Raw genomic sequence first — 21,381 nt, 5'->3', positions numbered from 1 at the left:
AAGGATTCTTCAAGGGCAAGAAGGTTGAGAAAGGCTGCCATAGTGTGTGATAGAACATGTGTGGGACACACTTCCCTGGTGTGTGTGATTGAACATGTGTAGGACACACTAGCCCAGTGTGTGATGGAACATGTGTGGGACACACTTACCATCAATTTCATAGAACAGGTGTGGAACATGCTACCCCACCATCTGATGGAATACTTGTGGGGTGTAGTACTCCACCAACTGAAGGAACGCGTGTGGGACACATACCCTAGCGTATGATGGACTTATGTGGGATACACTCTTAGCATGTAATGCAATATATTTGGAAACATTACCTCAGCATGTGATGGAACATGTTTAACACACCCACCACAGTGGGACTAAAGTGAAATACACTATACCAATGTGTAGTGGAACATATGTGGGACACACCACTTCAGTGTGTGATGGAACAAGTGAAGGCAGCTCTCTATCTGACATTCAGCAAGTCATCGAAACAGATGGTAATGATCAGATAATCTGGATGATCAGTGTGATGTAATGTAGAACATCTGGCAGGGCGGTTCCCCTGCACTGTTACTAACACATCTAATTCAGTTATTTTCTTACAAAATTCTTCCAAGACTTCACCATGGGAGAACTGGGCCCATCATCTGAGAGAATACCAGAGCTGACATCAGGACATCACCGAGAGATTCTCCTTCACCTGGTAGGGTGATGCTATTGGAAGCTGCTCAGTTGACCTAAAGCCATCCCACAGACTGGAGGAGATGCCTACCACAGGTGGGTGCTCACTGAAGGAGTATTGGCTCTCCTTGTTATCAGAAGAATCCTGTGCCTGGTTAGCCTGTGGATGACTATCTCTCACAGACACTCCCTTTAACTTTGTCCTCCGTTCATCAGATTGAAAAATATGACTGTGTTTCAGGCCAAAGCGTTTGTGTCCCCTGGTCTTTCACACCACCTTTAGAAACTGATTTGGTGTGGATAAGCTGAGGACCTTTTGCAGCATCTCTGCTCATTCCAGGCATCAAGAAGTCATGGAGTAAGTCAAGGAATATAATTTTTTACATCAATTATATATAACACCACAGAAAATAAATGGATTAAATTCAAATATGTCTGACCAATGTTTTTGATGTAATCAAGAAATTGGTACTTTTTTACATTCTACTTGGTCTTGTTTTAAAATTCAATCATTTTGGATAAATCTAAGACTTTTATTGGAACAAATTACTGGAGTACAACTCCCACATAGTCCAATATTATTTTTATTAGGAGACATTGAAGGGACAATACTGAAACTTAAATTGAATAAGTATCAGAAAAAATTTATAAAAATTGCATTGGCAGTAGCCAAAAAAGTTATCGCAGTTACTTGGAAATCTGATTTATATTTAACTATGGATTGTTGGAATAATGAAATATATAGTTGTATTCCACTTGAAAAAATTACATACAATCTAAGAAATGAATATGATATATTTTTGAAAATTTGGCTCCCATACCTACAAAAGATAGGATTAAATACATAGGTCCTTTGAAGATAAAATTATAAAGTAATTGGGGAAAGTAAAAATAAATATTAAAATTATTTTGAACTCCATGGAGCATGTGGGGATCCTCCGATATCCAGGCAATCTTTCTCTTCTTTCTTTCTTTTTTTTCTTTCTTTAGACAAGGGTTAAGTGGGGGAGGGTTAAGGGGAGGGGGGAGGGTTAATATTATTTTTCTCTTTCTTACTATTTTGTCATTACATTTATTCTTTGTAATTTTCTAAAAATTTAATTTAAAAAAAAGTCATGGAGAAGACTAAATCACACTAACTGCTGGATGTCGTTCTCAACATGCTGAACCTTTAAAACAAACTTGAAAAAGTGCATATTTAATGCACTAACAATTCTTGCATTTAACAAAAGCGCCACAGCAATTTCTTGATCCTGTGATGGGTTTTCGCAACCACACTGATTACATCGTAAAGGCCATTTAAAGCTGTTACACGGAAAGTGAGATTGTGCTGTGTCTGAATGCTATTATATTGTCTTAGCTTCCTTCTGTATTTGTGTTTTCAAATCAACGTTTCAGATAGGATTGAAGTATTCTTGTATGAACAGGGAAGCAGTGTGCCTCATGGTTTTCCGAATATTACTTTTCCCCTCAGGTTGGGTGAAGCTAGAATTAGAGGTCATAGGTTTCTGGTGAAAGGCCAAAATTTCAAGGGGAGTGTGAGGGGAATCTTCTTCACTCAGCGGGTGGTGCAAAAATGAAATAACCTGCCAGTGGAAGTGGTAGAGGTGGGTTCAGTTGTAACATTTAAGAGAAGTTTGGATAAGTATATGGATGAGTAGGTTTTGGGTACAAGTAGATGAGACTAGGCAGATGATAAGGTTGGTATGGACAGGATGTTTGAAGGGCATGTATTTGTGCCCTAGTACTCAATGAAATTAAGACTCCGTGATATGGGATCAGAAGTAATAAACACACAAAATGCTGGAGGAACTCGAGTCCTGATGAAGGGCCTCAGCCTGAAACATTGACTGTTTATTCTCCTCAATAGATGCCCCCTGGCCTGCAGAGTTTCTCCAGTGTGTGTGTTGCCCAAGATGTTCAGCATCTGCAGAATCTCTGGAAGTAATACACTTGCATGGATGAAAAATTGGCTTGGACTATGGGTAAATGGGGTGGCAGGTTGTAAGTAGAGGGCTACTGAACAGGTCAGTGCTTGGGACTCAGCTACACACGGTCTATATCAATGATTTGGATGAGAGAACTGAATGCCTTGCTTCTGAATTAGCCAGCAATACAGAACTGGATAGGGCTGTAAGCTGAGAGGAGGATGCAAAGAGGCTTCAAGGTGATTTCAGTAAGTTCATGGTGGGCACTAATCTGGGTGGCCTTGTTCACCAGTTGCTAACCGAGAATATAAAGGTGAACAAACTGTTGGGAAGATAAATGGTATGTTGGCCTTTCTTGCAAGAATTGTTGAGTCCTGTGTAAATGAAACCATATCTGGTGGCCTTCGCTAAGAATGAAGATACTTGCCAATCAAGTTAGACCAGACTGATTGCTGGATTGGTGGGTGGTAGTAGTGGGGGATGCGGGGGAACATTTGTATGAGCAGTGGCTGGGTTGACTTTGCTTGCATTTATTAGAGTTTCAATTATCTCAGTGAAATGTACAAAGTTCTGACAAAACTCAACAGCCCGGGTGCAGGCAGGGTATTTTCCTCTGACTGGGTGGGTCCAGCATGATCATGTCAGGCTAAGACATTTAAAAGATTGAGGAGAAAGCTCTTCAACCCAGAAAGTGGTGAACCCATAGATCTATGGAGACCAAGTTGGAGGAGATGCTTAAAGAGGAGATGCACTGACTACTGGACACAAAGGGCATCCGGGAAAGAAAGAGCAGGCATTGAGATACACGTTTGAACTCACACACATCAGCTTTACCAATGAGCTTGTGGAAGAAGAATGCTGGGACAACAGGACAAGAGGACAACCAGCAACTGACAGGCAACACATCCTGTAATCACCTTCCAAGGAGACTAGGCTCCCAAGTTGTAGCATTTTATCAAGATACCAGCCATGGTTCTGTCAGAAAAGACCCTTCGCTTATTTCCTCTCCACTCCGCTGTTCAATGAGCAGGGCTTTGCTGACCTAGGGTGGCCTTTTCAAATTTGTGTTACTGGATTGGATTATAATAGACCCAAATAAAAAGAGCATTAGAGGAACAACAGTGGCAGCAGTGGGAGGCTGTGTGTGAGAGGAGCTGCTGAACTGGGTGAAGTGCTGGGATTATGATGCGAGCTGATCTACATTTACTGGTGTCCAACAATTTCTTGTATTGCTATGTCTGCGGTTTAAAATTGTACCTTTGATTCAAAAGAAAAAAATCTTTGGTGCTGGTTTGAGCATGTACTTATTTAGAGATATAGTAGAGTATCAGGCCCCTCTGATCCATTTACACTCATGCAACTAATTAACCTACTAACACACATGTCTTTGGAATGTGGGAGGAAACTGGAGCACCAGTGGTCCCAGGGGGAAGCGTATGAACTCCTTACAGACAGCAGCAGAATTAAGCCCAAGCACTGGCAGTGTAATGGTATTCCTCTAACCACCGTGTTACTGTGCTGTCTTAATTTACAGTGCAGATTGCACATTTCAAAAAGGGAAAAAACTACACTCACTTGCCCATCCATTGAGATGTCCCACAGCCAATGACCTCACTTTAAGGGACTCTTTATCCTGTTATCTCATGTTCTCATTATATATTGCTTTTTATTTATATTTACATTTGCACAGTTCGTTGTGTTCTGCACTCTGGTTGATCTCTCATTGATCCTGTTATAGTTACTATTCTGTAGACTTGCTGAGTATGCCAGCAGGAAATGTATCTTAGGGTAGTATATGGTGGCATGTATGTGCTTTGATAATAAAATTTACGTTAAACTTTGAGATCATTCTTCCCATTGAGCTCATGTCAACAAAGTACACTGTCTCAATTCTTCCCTTGTTCCCCGCAGGTGACTTTCCCACACTACCCCTGGAAGCCCTGGTGACTCTGCTTCCATCTACTTGCCGCTAGCGAGTTCCGGGTCACAACCACTTCTGGCCTGGCAACACACACAAAATGCTGATGGAATGCAGCAGGCCAGGCAGCGTCTACAGGGAGAAGCACTGTCGACGTTTCGGGCCGAGACCCTTCGTCAGGTCTAACTGAAAGGAAAGACAGTAAGAGATTTGAAAGTAGTCGGGGGAGGGAGAAATGCGAAATGATAGGAGAAGACCGGAGGGAGTGGAGTGAAGCTGAGAGCTGGAAAGGTGATTGGCAAAAGGGATACAGAGCTGGAGAAGGGAAAGGATCATGGGACGGGAGGCCTAGGGAGAAAGAAAGGGGGACGGGAGCACCAGAGGGAGATGGAGAACAGGCAGAGTGATGGGTAGAGAGAGAGAGAAAATGGGGGTGGGGGAACTAAATATATCAGGGATGGCCTGATATACTTCTGGCCTATGGAGGTGTTACCCCTATTTTGAATCTGCAACCCCTGGTCCCTCAATGGGAAGATTCCCTCAATCTCCCAAATGGAATCAGGCTCACAGCTGCAATATCCCGATGTCAATCACTATGCAATGGTGATTTGCCACCATGTTGACTTATTGGAGCTCACCACCAGGAAGACTCTCCCTGTGGGAAAGATTTCCTTGTTGATGCGCCATCAATAACTCTTGGAGATGTGAGGCGAGATATCGGCTTTTATTGGCTGGAAGAAAGAACAAGCAGCAATTGACCACCACACTACATCCTGGAGACTGAGGCCGGGGCTCAGGCCCCAATCGCCTTTATACCGGGGTCCGTGGGAGGAGCCACAGGAGCAGTCAGCAGGGGGGGCGTGTCCAGACAGGTATATGTAGTTCACCGCACTTGTGCTTTCAACTGCTGCTTATTGCTTACAATATTAGACTGGGGCTCTTATATTATCAGTGCAGATTCACAGAGGAGTTTGACTTAAGGCCCTATACAATAAATACAGGCCAAATACAGTCTCATCTGATTTATGAGACAGAGCCATGGCCAAATTTATAGGTATGTCTATAAATATGATGAGGTATCGGTACAATGAATAACTTGCTTTTAGCAGCATCACAGGCATGTTAGGTACAGAGAGTGCACAGAACATAAATTGTACATAAATTGTACAAGACAGTGAAGACTGCAAAACAAGGTGATAGTGCACAACAGACAGAAGTCTATGGTGGTGCAAGAGGTGGTCTGCAGTGCTCCTTTTCCTAAACTTTGTACAATTTCTAATGAGGTCACCTTGTTATCTTCTCACTGCACATGCAAAATTCATTCCCAGAACTCTTATCACATCTAACATCAAATTTAGCAGATTTTGGAGCTGAAAAGTTTGATTTTGCATCAGAAATTATTAAAACCTACAAATTCATCAAATGTTCCATTGCTGAATCTGTGCCACCCTGTCTGCATCTCCCACAGTTCATGCTTCCAACGGGGCTGGTAAAGTAAAACTCTGCAGATGCTGGAAATCTGAAATGAAAGCAGATGTTGCAAATGCTCAGCTGCTCCTGCAGGTGACTTGTGGCTTGTGGTTGAGAGCTTTAGGTTCAAGTATTAGCAACAGCTGGTCTTGGCCCAGCCACATAGATGTTACAGCCAAAGAAGTGCACCAGTACCTCTACTTCCTCAAAAGGCCAAGGAAATTCGGCATGTCCCTGATGCATCACGGCTTGGTGGGGGAACTGTTCTGCTCAATAGCGCAATAACTTTCAGGGAGTTGTGCATGTAAATCATCCTCTCCTCCATGGACTCTCTATACATTTCTTGCCAGCTTGGTAAAGCAGCCAACATAATCAGAGACCCAACCCACCACTGTCATTCTCTCTTCTTCCCCTCCCATTGCGTAGAAGATACAAAAGCTTGAAAGCACATATCATCAGGTCAAGAGCAGCTTCTATCCCACTGTTATAAGACTCTCAAATGATTCCCTAGTATGATAAGATGGAGTCTTGACTTTACAGCCTCTTTTGTCGTGGTTTTGCATGTTGTTATCTGCCTTCAGTGCACCTTTTCGGTAACACTATATTCTGCATTCTGCTATTATTTCTCGTTTTTACTACTTTAATATACTGATGTGATGAAACAATCTGTATGGATGTATGCAACTTATAAGTAGTTTGATAATACATTTAGTTGGAACTTTGAAAACTAAATGTTTTACTGTACCTCAGTACAAGTGACAGGAATAAACCAATGACTAATTTCTGTATCTGTTCATTTTATCAATGGACATTGCAATTGCAAGATCAAACTAAACTGGCTTCAAGAATTTTGGTTGCATTTTGAAAGTGCTGGTGGTGGTGCAGATATGGGAACGTACTGATGTCTACTTTGTTTGCACTGAGATATTTTAGATGATGTAAACAATTCGGCTTGGCTGAAAAAGGAGTAGAGCCTTTTCCTGGGGCAAGAGCTCCTTCGGGTAAATGAGAAACCTGCACCCAATCATTCAGTGTCATCCTCGATTAAGAACAGATTCGATATGGTTCTGCTGGTAGTGACAGTGTTTATTTAGTGAAACATTATGCTATCTCACTGGGCCCAGTACCATGCCTTGAGCTCTAGAGGTCATGTACAAACAGGATGGTTTACAAACGCTGCTGAAAGATTGCTCAAGCACACCGTTGTGTAGCAGTAATGAAACAAATCGGTCTAATCAGACCATATTCCACAGAAAGCTCTTCCCACACTGGCCTATCACTTTCTCTCTCAAGTATGTATCCAGCTTTGTGTGAATACTATCTAAGATAGTGAAATTCCTTGACATTAGAAGGCTCATACTTTGTGACAGAGGTCCAAGGTTCAACAATAATGCTTTGCTAACATGTAAAGGCCCACACTGAGAGCAGTGTGAGCAGACAAGGAGGCACCTTGGAATCAGTGCTGTGTAGATTCACTGGGTTGGATCCCATGAAGGAGGGGTTGAGTAGGTTGGGCTAATACTGGACCTCAGAAGAATACAAAACAGTATCCAGAATCAAGAAGATAGTACTGAAATAATACAGTGGATTCTGGTCAAATTGGTAAATGTCGGGACCAGTACATTTTGGCCCGATTAAATGGCTGTTGCAATTAGCTGAATTTAATGGAAATGGTTAAAAAGGTGTAAAAAAAAAGACAAACTGAGTAAAAAATTATGTACTTAACTGAAATACAGACCAAATTAGAACACAACCAATAGGACTACAGTGCTGTAAAACTGTGTATTAGTTCCTGATAGTTATCAATGGAGGAATTCATCTAGTGTATGCAATGAACAAATTCAGTGTAGACACATAATGCTAATCCAGACACCGAATGGACTTCCTTCATATAATGCTATCACTGATTACATCCTCCAAATCTTCATTTTCATTGTAACATTCAAGATGATTTTCATTTCCTTCAAATTCGTCATAGTTCCTAATTTGTTGAAGTAATGATATTGTTTTACTTTCACTCCCGGCCGTTTCTGGCACATCCAAGCCCGAATGCTTGAAACTGCAGTGAGCAGAACAGTTTGGAATTATTTTACTGCTTATTTCTCGCCGACTGTCAGCAACAAAAATCACAGCTATTCAAACACAAATACACGCAACTGACACTACTTAAAAACTATTTGTGCTTAGCATGGTTCAGTGTCTAACAATCACACAATTATGCGTGCCTGATGCTAGTTAAAGTCCGTTCAGCAACACTCTCCTGCCCCAATTAACTGGCATAATGTCCCAAATAAACTAGGGGAATCTCGGCAATTTTTGTTCTTTAAGAGTTGCCAAATAATAGGCAGCCCCATTAACCGAAAGCCCAATTTACTGGAATCCACTCTACTAAAAAAAAACCTCAAGTGTTGATACGTTATGATTCACATCTTGAACAGTCCAGGCCCCAATTGTTCCAATTCAGGTTACTGTTCATTTGGTGTCTATCTTTTGTTTTACTTTCTTTAAATTTCTCATTTCTGACTAATAAACATCACAGTAGATGTAACTTTCATTTTATAGACCACTTATGTTAAAACTTGAAATGTATATTTTTATTTTCACCGTCTTCTAAAATGGCCTAACACTAAATGGCCGTTTAGTTCAAGGGCCATCATAGAAGGGCAATAAATGTTAGCAGATGCTAAAATTATAATAAATATAATCATAACATAACCAAAGTGCTGGAATGTCAGCAGCTGTGAGCAAGGTTGCTTGAGGATATGGCTTGCCGTGTTCAGTTCCCAGAACGTCCCGTTCAGCTGACCACTCTGAGGCGCATTATCGTGGGTTTGGAGGTGAGCAGTGAGCTGAGCATTCTCACCCCCAGTTTCCCACTGGCCATTGCACAATACTGAGCCTGGTGTTGAGAAGTGAACTTCGCCAGTAGCCTGTCCTGGTCAAACCATGTATCGATTATCATGGCTAAGCAAACACACCATCACCTCTGCTTGCTCAGGCTGTTCAAGTGATTTGCCATTATCTCCTTTGACCCTCACCATAGAGGTAAACCATCCTATCTGAATACATCACAACTTGGTATGGCAACTGCTGTGCCGGTGACTGCAAGAAACTGCAGAGTTGTGGACACAGCTCAACAGATCGCAGATAGCAGATTACCCTCTGTGGACTGCGCTGTCTCGGTAACCCAGTCAACATTGGAGGAATCAACAAACCCTCAGCACAACCACCCCAGACATTCTCTTCTCTTCGCCCTGCCATTGGACAGAGATACGAAAGCCTCTAAGTAGTTACCACCGGATCGAAGGACAGCTTCTAGCCCACTGTTACAACACAAATGAATGTTCCCCAAGCTGGACTCTGGACCTCACTATTAAGGCACTAATACCGTGGCCTTGCATCTTACTGTCTACCTATACAACGCTCTCTCTGGAAGTGTAAGACTCTATTCTGTATTCTGTTATTGCTTTCCCCTTCTACCATCTCAATGCACAGATGTCAAGTCAAGTAAAGTCCATTGTCATTTAACTATATACACATACACCGTCAAGTGAGACAATGTTTCTCCAGAGCAGGGTATAAAGCATGGTAGTACACACACACACACACACACACACACACACACACACACACACACACACACACACACACACACACACACACACACACACACACACACACACACACACACACACACACACACACACACACAATTAAATCTACAAATGACCAGTGTATGAAATGCGGAGATGAAATTATCTTTATGGATGGCATACAGAAGGAAGTTTTCACTCTACCTCTGTACATGTGACATGAATAGACCAATTACCAATTTATCATTTGTTATGTGTGTGGGACTCCAAAGCACAGAGAGTGTCAAAATCATTCAGTTTGGGACCACCGGAGAATAAATTCGTGCGGGCCAAGTGCCTGGGTCGCTGAAACTATATAGTGAAAGGGTTACAAAGCAATAATTGCATAGGGCACCCAATTTCCTATTTAAGTCTGTGGCATCCCATCACATGTAGAGAATGTTGGCAATCCACCTACACCCCCCTTTGCTCTCCTCTTCTCATGGGTGCAGGGTTCTGGATTTACAAGGTCCAGTCTCCCCACAGCAGCTGCGAAATTTAAAAAAAATACAAAGCTCCTGGTCTCAGCTCTGCGATGGTGACTGTAAAACCACCGCATTGTTGTATAAACCTTGCTCTCAGGGGGAGGACACCTGCCTCCTCGCCCAGTCTGTTGATACAAGACTGCAAACACATCAAAGGAGATGATTGTTAAATGCCTTCTTCAAGTATCTCAGCAAGTCATTAAGTTCAAGGCCAAATATGGATAGGCAATAGATGCAAATGTGTGCTCAAAGATGAATAGGTTTTAAATGTTGGAAACACTCACTGCAGTATTTCTGGGGGTGGGGTGCGGGCAGTGGAGAAACAGTTAAAGCCCAAGGTCACTGTCATTCTGCTGAAACAATTTCTGTTAATATTTCAAATTTCCAGCATCTACATTCTTTGCATTTAGATTACCTCTACCTTGCTGCCTGCCTCCTAAACAGGACCCAAACCATGTTGTATATACAATGCTTGGTTTACACTGTTACCCTTCCATGGTTGTCATAGCAACGTCAAAACTTATCCAGTCTTCCCCACTTCAATCAGGCAGCCCAACAGCTTTATCACTCTCAACACTCAGCAGTAGGGCCTTGCTCCTTCTTGGTTTCCTTAACACTTTGTCACTCCCTGTTGATTTAATTATAAATCTGATGGGGAGTATTTCCTTTGCCACAGTGTATTGGTTACAATTCAAAAACCAGTGGCAAAATTCTCCATACTTGTTCCAAAGCTGTTGTAAAACTGCTTCAGCATACCCTTTGCAATCAGGAGCCATCCCAGAATAATAATGCTACTGGGTGCCGGTGTACCAGCATGTCTGGATATGCGAGAGCTGGCTGCCTTTCATGGGGTATTGGGAAACGTGCCTGGAGTTTCAAGGATGAGACGTGTGCTTGCCAGAAGCAGGATAAAGGCCAGTGGAAAACTTCTGCTGGTATCTCTGCGGAGAATTTTCCCACAGCTACCCACACAGAGTGCAGAATGACGCACTCGGAAACCTCCTGAGATAGGCAGGAGGCAGTCTGGCTGGCATCAGGGAGTGGATACCTTGAACAGGACCCAGGTGATGACAGGCTGAGATAACAGAGGAAAAGCCTGAAACAGACTAGGGCTACTCGTCAGCTCAAAATACTACAGAATGCCAAACCAAACATATAACCATATAACAATTACAGCACGGAAACAGGCCATCTCGGCCCTTCTAGTCCGTGTCGAATGCTTACTCTCACCTCGTCCCACTGACCTACACTCAGCCCATAACCCTCCATTCCTTTTCTGTCCATACACCTATCCAATTTTTTTTAATGACAATATTGAACCTGCCTCTACCACTTCTACTGGAAGCTCGTTCCACACAGCTACCACTCTCTGAGTAAAGAAGTTCCCCCTCGTGTTACCCCTAAACTTTTGCTCCCTAACTCTCAACTCATGTCCTCTTGTTTGAATCACCCCTACTCTCAATGGAGAAAGCTTATCCACGTCAACTCTATCTATCCCCCTCATAACTTTAAATACCTCTATCAAGTCCCCCCTCAACCTCCTATGCTCCAAAGTATAAAGACCTAACTTGTCCAACCTTTCCCTGTAATTTAGGTGCTGAAACCCAGGTAACATTCTAGTAAATCTCCTCTGTACGTTCTCTATTTTGTTGACATCTTTCCTATAATTCAGTGACCTGAACTGTACACAATACTCCAGATTTGGCCTCACCAATGCCTTGTACAATTTTAACATTACATTCCAACTCCTATACTCAATACTCACTTTCTACATTCACCTCGATGTTTCAATCCCCCTTGCCGCTTTTATTGGCAACTAATGGAAGCTTTATTCAGCAAAATGGAGTTGAAAATTGGCTCGCGCCCCATCCCGTGGACTTCTCGCCATGAGGTTCCCGCTCGCTGCTTCTGTCTCCCAGAATCCTCTTGGAGATTGCAGAGTGCTGAAATGGCCAGACAATTTCCAAGCTGCAACTCATAGGCTCCAGCAGTTCCTGAATCACATTCAAGATGAAAAACAAACGTAAAGGAAGTGAAATATATGGTTTCACGATCTGTCCTGACAATGTCGACCGAAGGAGCGTTTTACACAGGTGCCATCTTGACTGGTCAATTAAGACATGCATTGAAATACATTGTTTACATCAGTCCATATGCAAATGAAAGCAGGCCACAAATGCTGATACGCGTCCAGTGCCAACCTTGCATGTCCACAATTTACTAACCCTAACTGTACATCTTTGGAATAAGGAAGGAAACTGGAGCACCCACGCAAAACACACATTGTCACAGGAAGATATTATGAACTCCACACAGAAAGAAACAAGAATTGAACTTCGATCTTCTGATCGTTGACACTGTAAAATGTGACGCTAACCACTACTTCACTCTGCTGCCCAGCATAGTTCAGGAGGGAGTAATTGGCCTTAGTCCTAGGGACTTCAGCAACACCTATTCCATGTTAAAATAAGAATTCCATTATCCTCTAGTTTGAAGTTATTAATTCCAGTTTTACGACACCAGAATTTGCCACCAAAAATATCGTGAAATCATGAAAGGAGTTTGGGTGAATGAGTTTTCATTTTCAGGGAGGGGGTGTGACCAGAAGACTTGGAGGGTAGAGGGTCCACATAAGAACCAGTAGGAGATGGGATAATCCCATTTGTGCAGCAGGCTACTGTGATCCGTAAGGAGCCACTTAGAAGGTGGAAGCAGATTAGCGACAGGTTCAGGAGCTTCTTCCAACAAAAGCAGACATTGATAATAATATGCACTCGCTAAGGAGAAGAGAGTTGGGAGATCAAGAGCTCAGATTTGTGGTCTACCAGGCAGCAGTAATCTGATTTCAAGGAGTCAGCATAAGCACGATGGGTTAAATGGCCTCCTTCACGAATGCATTGTTTATTACAATTTTATCACAACCGTTTTGAAGAAGGAGATTCCTACAGAGAAGAATCTTGTCTGTGCCAATAATTCGCTGGCCCTTTGCCAAGTTCCCATTCTTAGCAGAGAGAAAGAAGTCAACTGAGACATTATTCCTAATTGGCATTTTGGCACATGGAAAATCATTCTGATTATCTACAAAGATCACTAGTCAAGTCGGGTCCAGTTTATTGTCATTTAACTATATACTATAAAGGTATATATAAAATATATAACCATTACTATATATAGAAATGAGACAACATTTCTCTGATCTAGGCTGTAAAGCACAGTAGTACACATCACCCACAATAACTTATGAAGTCTACAGATGAATCACGCATGAATAACAAACTAAAGTGCATAATTTAAATATTGTGATGTACGGAACAGATTAACACAGTGACACTTCAAATACAATGCAGTCGGGTGTTCAGAAGCTTAATGGCCTGGGGGCAGAAGCTGTTTCTCATCCTGACCATTCTTGATTTTGTACATCGTAATCTCCTGCCTGATGGTAGAAAGTGAAAGAGGATTCTGGATGGGTGGGTGGGATCCTTCATCATACAAAGGTCCTTGTGTATGCAGCGCTCCTGATAAATGTCTCCGATGAATGGTAGGAGACCCCTATGATCCTTACAAATGTTCTCACAGTCCTTTGTAGGGACTTACAATGCTCGCTGCTCCCATACCAGATGGAGATGAAACTTGTCAGGACACTCACAATGTGCTCCTGTAAAATACACTTAAGATGGGGGAAGGAGCCTTGCTTGCCTCAATCTTCTTAGGAATTGGAGGCACTGCTGTGCCTTCTTGTTCAAGGAGGTGATACTAAGGGACCAGGTGAGGTCATCCATGATGTTAACCTCTAGGAACTTGGTGCACTTAAGTCTCTTTACAGAGGAGTCGAGTCATGTAATCGCAGAGGGAGGTGGTTCGTCTCCACCTTTCTGAAGTCCACACTGATTCCCTTATTCGTCTCCACGTTCAGGCTTAGGCTGTTCCGCTCACACCAGCTGCTCCACTTCTCTCTGCTCTCCAACAAAATGCTCACTGGGTTGCTATACTGCGGCCGTGATTAAGGTTGTGTAAGGTGGTTGGTTGAAGCGAAGTACTGTACTTGAACCTGGTGGTGTGGGACTTCAGAGTTTTGTACCTTCTGCCCTAATTGTAGTTGTGAGAAGAGGACCTTTGATGACGTAGTGCCTTCAGCAGGAACTACCAGTGTGGAGAGGGCTGTGCCTGCTTCGGGCAGAATCCAGCACTCTGAATGATTGTGGTGTTATCGGAGGAAACTGATGTCCCATTATGAAATGCAGAGGTACCTCTAGAACTGGGCCACCCTGCTTGGAATAATGCAGTTGCTTACGTCAGACTAAGGGGAGGCAAGGTGTTCTTTCCCAGTGGGTTTGTGTATTTGGTACTCTCGTAGCAGCTGGTGGAAGCTGAGTCTTTGAGCAACTTGGATCTTTGATAAGTGAGAGGATGAAAGGTTACTGGAGTTGGGCAGGAATGTGGAGCTATAGTTATAGTCAACTGAATGGTGGGGCAGGCATGAAGGGTCAAGAGACCCGCTCTGGGTACTAACGTATCTTTGCATACCCCAATATATTTCTGAATAACTTACCACATGTGGTGGATTTTTTCAAAATAGACATTAGTCATAGAAATACGTCTAGGAAATGCAACGCATTCAGGCTACAGCTTTTGTTAGATTAAGTTAGCATACAATACATCTGACAGTGCATCAACACATCTTACAATATCAATGCCATTCTTATTTTCTCTTTAAACATTGCATCTTCAAAGTGTTTTGGAGGCTGTTATATAGGAAATAGTCCCTCAGAGTTTAGTAGTGGTAGGACTGCAGTCCTTTCCGGGGACTGACATAGGCTTCAATGTGGCCCTCAGCACAGGCTCCTGCAGCCTGGAAAGTCAAAGTCAATGTCAGGTCTGTTGTCATATATGCACAAGAACCAACAGGTGCAACTCCAGTTGCTGAAGGGAAGTAGCTGATCTTGAACCTGGTGGTGTAGGACCTCAGGCTTCTGTACTTTGATGACGTACTTTGCCTTCTTGAGGGGGCAGCTCATGCAGATGCTTATGATGGTCAGGAGAAACGTGCCCACGATGTACTAGTCTGACCCCACTGCTCGCTGTAGTCTCTTTCGTCCCTGCACATTCATATTACCCTATCAGACTGTTGCTCTAGCCTGGGGGTGTTGGGGAAGCAACATAACGAGCCCACCCTCAGTGTTGTGCGTTGTTTGTGGCAGGAAAAGGACAAGGTGGATGCAGAAGGTCCTATTTGCGGAATATTTACAGTATTTACAGAAGTGATCCCGGGCAACCAAATCCAAGGGAGTAATCCAAAAGCCAAGATCCGCAATACGAAAACCCAGGTCAGATCACGAAGACTACGTTTGTTAATACGGAAATTAGCGTGATTCTTTAACGGTTCATCCTCCTCAGCGGCTCTCCCGCTCCAAATCCTGAATGGAGCAGCCCTGACAAGTGGCCTGACAGTGTCTGAAACACCGAAAGCAGGACGGAGAGAGAGAACGGAGAGCAATAACTCGAGCGCACACAGATATGCAGTGCGCAGGCACATAACACAGACCAAGGTGGAACAAGTTAAGGATGTTCTAGTCGGCAACATTCTCTGGCCAGTTCTGTTATAATTTTAAAAATAAATTTTATTGAAAAAATATACAAGAAAATCAAAGCGGTGCATGTCTCTTTTCACATTCACAGTCTTGTCTGGTCTAGACATTGGTAATGTAAAGCACGGACGGCTGCCACTCATACATTGATACATTGATAAAGGGTTTTTTGGGCTGTTTCATAGGGCCCGGTTCCTCTGTGTCCTGTGGTGACAGGACGTTCAGTAGTAGTCCCTTAACCTTGATTTCAAAAATAAACATCATTCATATTAAAAACATCTAAAGGGGAATTAATACTGAGTAAAACTCCTTGCGTTCTTGGTGTCACTTGGTCAACACATTCAGTAACGTTAACGCATTTTATTACGGCCTCCTTGCCACTCATTTGTCTCCCTGGGGCATCCATCCTTCCTGTGAGGGGCTTCCTCTTTGGGTCCAGCCCCTCAATGTCCTGTAGCGGCAGAGCCCTATTTCTGTGATTCTTCCCCACGGAGGCCTGCACCCAGCGTCAGTGCGTCCCTTAGCAAGTACTGCTGCGGTCTGGAATGCGCCAGTTGGCAGCGTTCCCTTACAGACATCTCTCTGCGATGGAAGTCCAACAAAGTTCAGGCAGACTGAAGTGTGTCTTTCACCAAGTTGATGATCTCTCAGCAGCACTTGTTGCCCTTCTCGGCTTGTGTCTCTGGGAGCAAACCATAGATCAGAGTGCCGTCATCAGCTGCTCAGGATGAACCATGACGCGTTCTCTACCATCCCTTAACTATTTTATCCTGCTCTGGCAATGCAGACCACAATTAAATTATGGATTATTTATCTGAATGTCATGAACTGAACCTCTGCTGAGAACATGCAACACTGAAGAGTACAGCACAGGGACAAGCTCCTTGGCTCTGAACGTCCATACTGAACACGAAATCTCCTGCCTGTACATGATCAGTATCCCTCCTCTTCCCGTACTATTTTACCTGCTTCTACAACCACCCTCTCCACTCATTACATCTTCTTTAAACTGTCCCTTAAAAGCACGTCCACCAGTACATGACGTTTCTACCTTGGGGAAAAGATTCTAACTGTCTACCTTATCTATGCCTCTCATAGTTTTATAAATTTCATCGGATCTCCCCTCAGCCTCGAACGCTGTAGGGAAATGGAGTAGGAAGTGGGTATGGTGGGTGCAGGTAAGAGGTAGGTGGTGTATAGTGCAGGGGCATTAAGCAGTTAGAGTAGCAGGATCTGGGTGGCGATTGAAGCTGAACCTGAATAGGGAACTGGATGAATTTCTCCCCAGCTGGCTGGCAGGGTCTGGAAAATGGTTCCGGGAAGGTGGACAAGGCCTAGACAGTGGATGAAGAAGTTCTCTCATGGTTCTGGGATGGGCGGGTTTGACACTTGATTGTAAAACCCTGAGGAAGATGTGACAATGAAAGATATGCAGATAATTCTGCAAATGGAGCAGAGCTTGGGAGGACAAGGCAGGAAGCTGCTTTGTGTAGGGAAGAAAGCCTCGGAGTCAAAACATTCCATACCATTTGTCAGACACATTTCCCACTTGCTGTCACTCCCACACAACAGCTCAAAGAAATGTTTCATTGGCCGTGAGGCACTTTCAGTTGTTGTGAGGTCACGAATGGTACTTGTGAAATTCATGTCCTCCTTTGATCTCCTCAGTACTGCCTTATAACTGGGTAAAAGCCAGGAACTCAGATTGCAGGCGTGTTTGGAAGAGGGGTCAGTTCTCACGAAGCAGCCTCAGGATACAGACAGTGCCGGAGGTGTCTCGTGGGCTGTGAGCCTCTTTCTCTCTATCTGGGCATAGAATAAAGGTCAAGATTTCCAATCAAAGTGGTGAAGATGTTGTCCTGCTGAAGTTTCAAAGACTTCCCGGCTTCTAGTCAAGCTGTGGAGTCACATTAGATGCCGCTTATCATTTGTGGGGAAATTCTGACAGAATCCTGCTAAGAGATCTTTCACAAACAGTATATCTAATGGAAGGTTTATTGTTTTAACCTTTCTTTAAGATTTTGCCAGGCTATTACTAACTATATCCTGAAGCAATGGAAGCTGACTGTCTCCTTCCTTTCTTTGAATTTTAGCCTAATAATTTATCTCACGTTATCTCACATTATCTCTTTCTTGTTCTTTTGTTGTCATGTAAGCTAACAGAATACTTTCAGCACCACTTCATTATGAACAAAATAATCAACTAGTTCTGCTCTGAATGAGGAGAAGGGGTATTTTCAGATAAAAGTTAACACCAAACTACAGAAGACAGGAGACAAAAAGTCTGGATAAAGCCTTGGATTTGAGGAGCAGATGCAAGTTTTGGAGAGCTCTGTTGTCCTCCTGCTTTTGATTATAAATGATTAAGCATTTGCCACTTTGAGTTTGAAGTCTCTGTGTTCGCTATCACCTTCCTCTCTGGGTTCTGAGACTGCAAGGGTCCTTGAGTCCAGATGAAGGGACTCGACCTGAAATGCTGACTCCATAGATGCTGCCTGAACTGCCGAGTTCCTCCGGTGTCTTGTGTGTTGCTCCAGTTTCTAGTATCTGCGGTCTCTGGAAACGTCACCAGTGGCCGGAGTGTGCAGTTACTTAGCCAGGTTCTCCAACACACCTCTAACAGGTACTTAAGAATATTCTGTGACAGACACTCCAATCTTTACATTCATCACTGTTGGCTGTTTTATTGTCATACGGACTGCGATACAGTTAAAAGCTTTTGTTTACGTTCCGTCCAGACAGATCAGTCCAGTCATCAAAGTAATAGAAAAGGAAATCTATATAACAGTATGCAGAATAGAGTGCTACCGTTACAGAGGAAGTACAGCGCAGGTAGACAAGGAGCGAGGCCATGATGAAGAAAAGAACTGAGATTGAGTCCATCTTATCATACCAGGGGACTGTTCAGTAGTCCAATAGAAGCACGATAAACGTTGTCCTCGAGCCTGGTTGTATGCTTTTGTATCTTCTGTCTGACGGGAGGGTAAGATGAGAAAATGAACGGGGTGCGAGGAGTCTTTGACTGTGTTGGCTACTTTCCCAAGGCAGCGGGAAGTGTAGGTGGAGTCATTGGAGGGGAGGCTGGTTCCCCCGTCATCATTGGATTTGCTTATTTCACAAAGGATACTCTTCTGTCATAGGCTGCTTAACTTGGGATGAGGAACTGATCATATGTAGACCGAGTGGACAGTGTCTGAATGTCCACCAGATGAAAGACAAGCCACTGAAACATTAACAGTTCTGACAGAGCTTGACAGAGTAGGTATGGTGAAGATATTTCCTCTGACAGGCAGGAGTCTAGAATTAGGGGACATATTCTTAGGTAAAGTGGAGACACAAGAGGCGATAGAAGCTGGGACCTGGAGCAACGACAAAGTCAGGGAGGAACGCACCATCTACAGAAGGAAATAAGCAGTTGATGTTTCGGGCCAAGACCCTTCATCTGGACCCAATACAATGATTATCTATTTCCCTCCTTAGATGCTGCCTGATCTGCTGAGTTCCTCCAGTGCTTTCTGTGTAGCTCATAGGGTGAAGGTTCTCCTCAGATAACAAAGCTTTCTCTGAAATGTTGTGAAGTTTTGGATGCTGTAGCCTAAGATCTGAGAATGCTGATTCACTGAATGTATCCAAGGCTCTGATAGGCTTTGACTGCTGGGGATTGAATAGGGGAGTGTGGGTGAATCCAACAATCATGTTAGCATTGATCACACTGAAAGGCGGAGCAAGCTCCAGGGGCAAATAGGCTCCTACTTCAATGTCCTTACATTAAATATCTGGGGCTTCCTCCCCAACAGGCACCAGTATTGACCATTCAAAGAAGTTCTGCTCGTTGGGATGTACAACTTTTACTCTGTTGGGAGCAACTTCATTATACCGTTGTGACTGACTAAAACTGAGCCACTGTAACTGGAAAATATAAACACAAGAGGCTCTGCAGATGCCAGAAATCCAGAGCAACATGCAAAATGCTGGAAGAACTCAGGAAGTCAGGCAGCTTCTATGGAAATGAATAAACAGTTTATGTTTTGGGCCAGCTTTGGAAACGTCAACTGTACTCTTTTCCTAGATGCTGCCTGGCCTGCTGAGTTCCTCCAGCATTTTGTGTATGTTGCTTAGATTTCCAGCATCTGCAGATTTTCTCTTATTTGTGATTGGAAAATATAGAAGTCCTTACTCACACAGCAAACCTTCAGGAGAGAGAGTCCAAGCAAATCTAATTTTTCTGACTCACTGTTTTATACTCTTTAAACACAACAATAAACAATTAAGATCAGTTCCAAAGTTTCAAAGGTTCAAAAGTTTGTTTATTATCACAGCAAGTATCCATATACAACTTGAAATTTGTATTCTCCAGATAGACACAAAAACAAGAAAGAATATGAAAGTCATCAGTTGATAGTTTCTCGTGTTTGCGGGAATATGAGTCGTTGAGTGAGAAACATCAAACACACACCTCCCCCATACAAAAATGAATGGCATCCTGATCACCAACCCTCCCCAAAACCCCCTCCACTGCACAAAACAGAACAGTAGCATCAACACTCCAAAAACACCTTCCCCTGCACAAAAACTAAAACACAACAGAACATCAGCCCCCAGACACCCTCCCCTCGCACAACAAAATGGAAAAGGAGCGGGCAATAAAAAGCACAAAACATGAAAACCATAAGTCTGAAAAAGACATGGCTGTACCTTACCTTTAACAGTTTGAATATAGTCAGGTAACATCGCAGAACTGCGTATTTGCAATGGTTGCACATCCCAATTAGCAGAACCTCTTTGAATAGTCAATACTGGTGTCTGTTGGGAAAGTTTCTAAGCACAAACTCCATTTACCCAAGATATACCTCTTTTGTTACAAAGTTGAGGCATAGCACTCTGAATATACAGTACAGTGCAACTAGCCAAACAGTTCTGTCCTGCACTGCACATTAAGCAGAAAGGATAGGCATTTAACAATATGATAATACTATGATTATATATATATATATATATATATATATATATATGATAATAATAATAATATGATAATGATAATAATGTCACTTAATGTCTCCCTGATCCCATTCTGAAATTTTCAAAGGTCAAAAATTCACATGAACATTCATCTATTGTCTTCCTCTTTGTGGCTACAATAGGACAGAATCATATTCACTGAATGATTGGATTCATTAGCTGTGAAGTAGCAGTTAGAAGTTAAATTGTGAACAAGTTTTATTTCCTGAAGACTGGTTCTCATTTTAATTAATCCCATATTATGGTATCCATAATTTTATATCTCCAGAATAATCCCTAACATGGACTGGAGCATATCAGCTTCTCAAGGGACAGTTTGAGGTAGGTAATGTGTAATCCTTGCCTCTGATATTCAATGTACAGTATTTTATTATTATTATTGAGATGCAGCACAGAATTTGATTGCCACAATCCTGATTGAGAAGTTACAGAACCTGGGCCTCTGTACCTCCCTCTGCAATTGGATTCTCGACTTCCTAACTGGAAGACCACAATCTTTGTGGGTTGGTGATGATATCTCCTCCTCGCTGACAATCAACACTGGTGCACCTCAGGGGTGTGTGCTTAGCCCAATGCTCTACTCTCACTATACCCATGACAGTGTGGCTAGGCATAGCTCAAATATCATTCATAAATTTGCTGATGATACAGCCATTGTTAGTAGAATCT

At 42.9% G+C, this 21,381-nt stretch overlaps 1 long non-coding RNA gene across 1 annotated transcript in view; it reads left to right on the top strand.

The window, feature by feature from the left end:
- Positions 1-5,236, top strand: part of LOC140732721 (uncharacterized) — a 175,952-nt gene extending 170,716 nt beyond the window's left edge. The window contains exons 2-3 of the long non-coding RNA XR_012100122.1: positions 612-771; positions 4,515-5,236. This is a non-coding gene — a long non-coding RNA (uncharacterized lncRNA). The remainder of the gene's footprint in view (positions 1-611; positions 772-4,514) is intronic.
- The last annotated feature ends 16,145 nt before the right edge of the window (positions 5,237-21,381 follow it).

This window comes from Hemitrygon akajei, chromosome 1 (genome assembly GCF_048418815.1).
Source record: "Hemitrygon akajei chromosome 1, sHemAka1.3, whole genome shotgun sequence".
Classification (NCBI taxonomy): Eukaryota; Metazoa; Chordata; class Chondrichthyes; order Myliobatiformes; family Dasyatidae; genus Hemitrygon; species Hemitrygon akajei.
The sequence above is the reverse complement of the archived record's forward strand: the minus strand, read 5'-3'. Positions and strand labels throughout refer to the sequence as shown.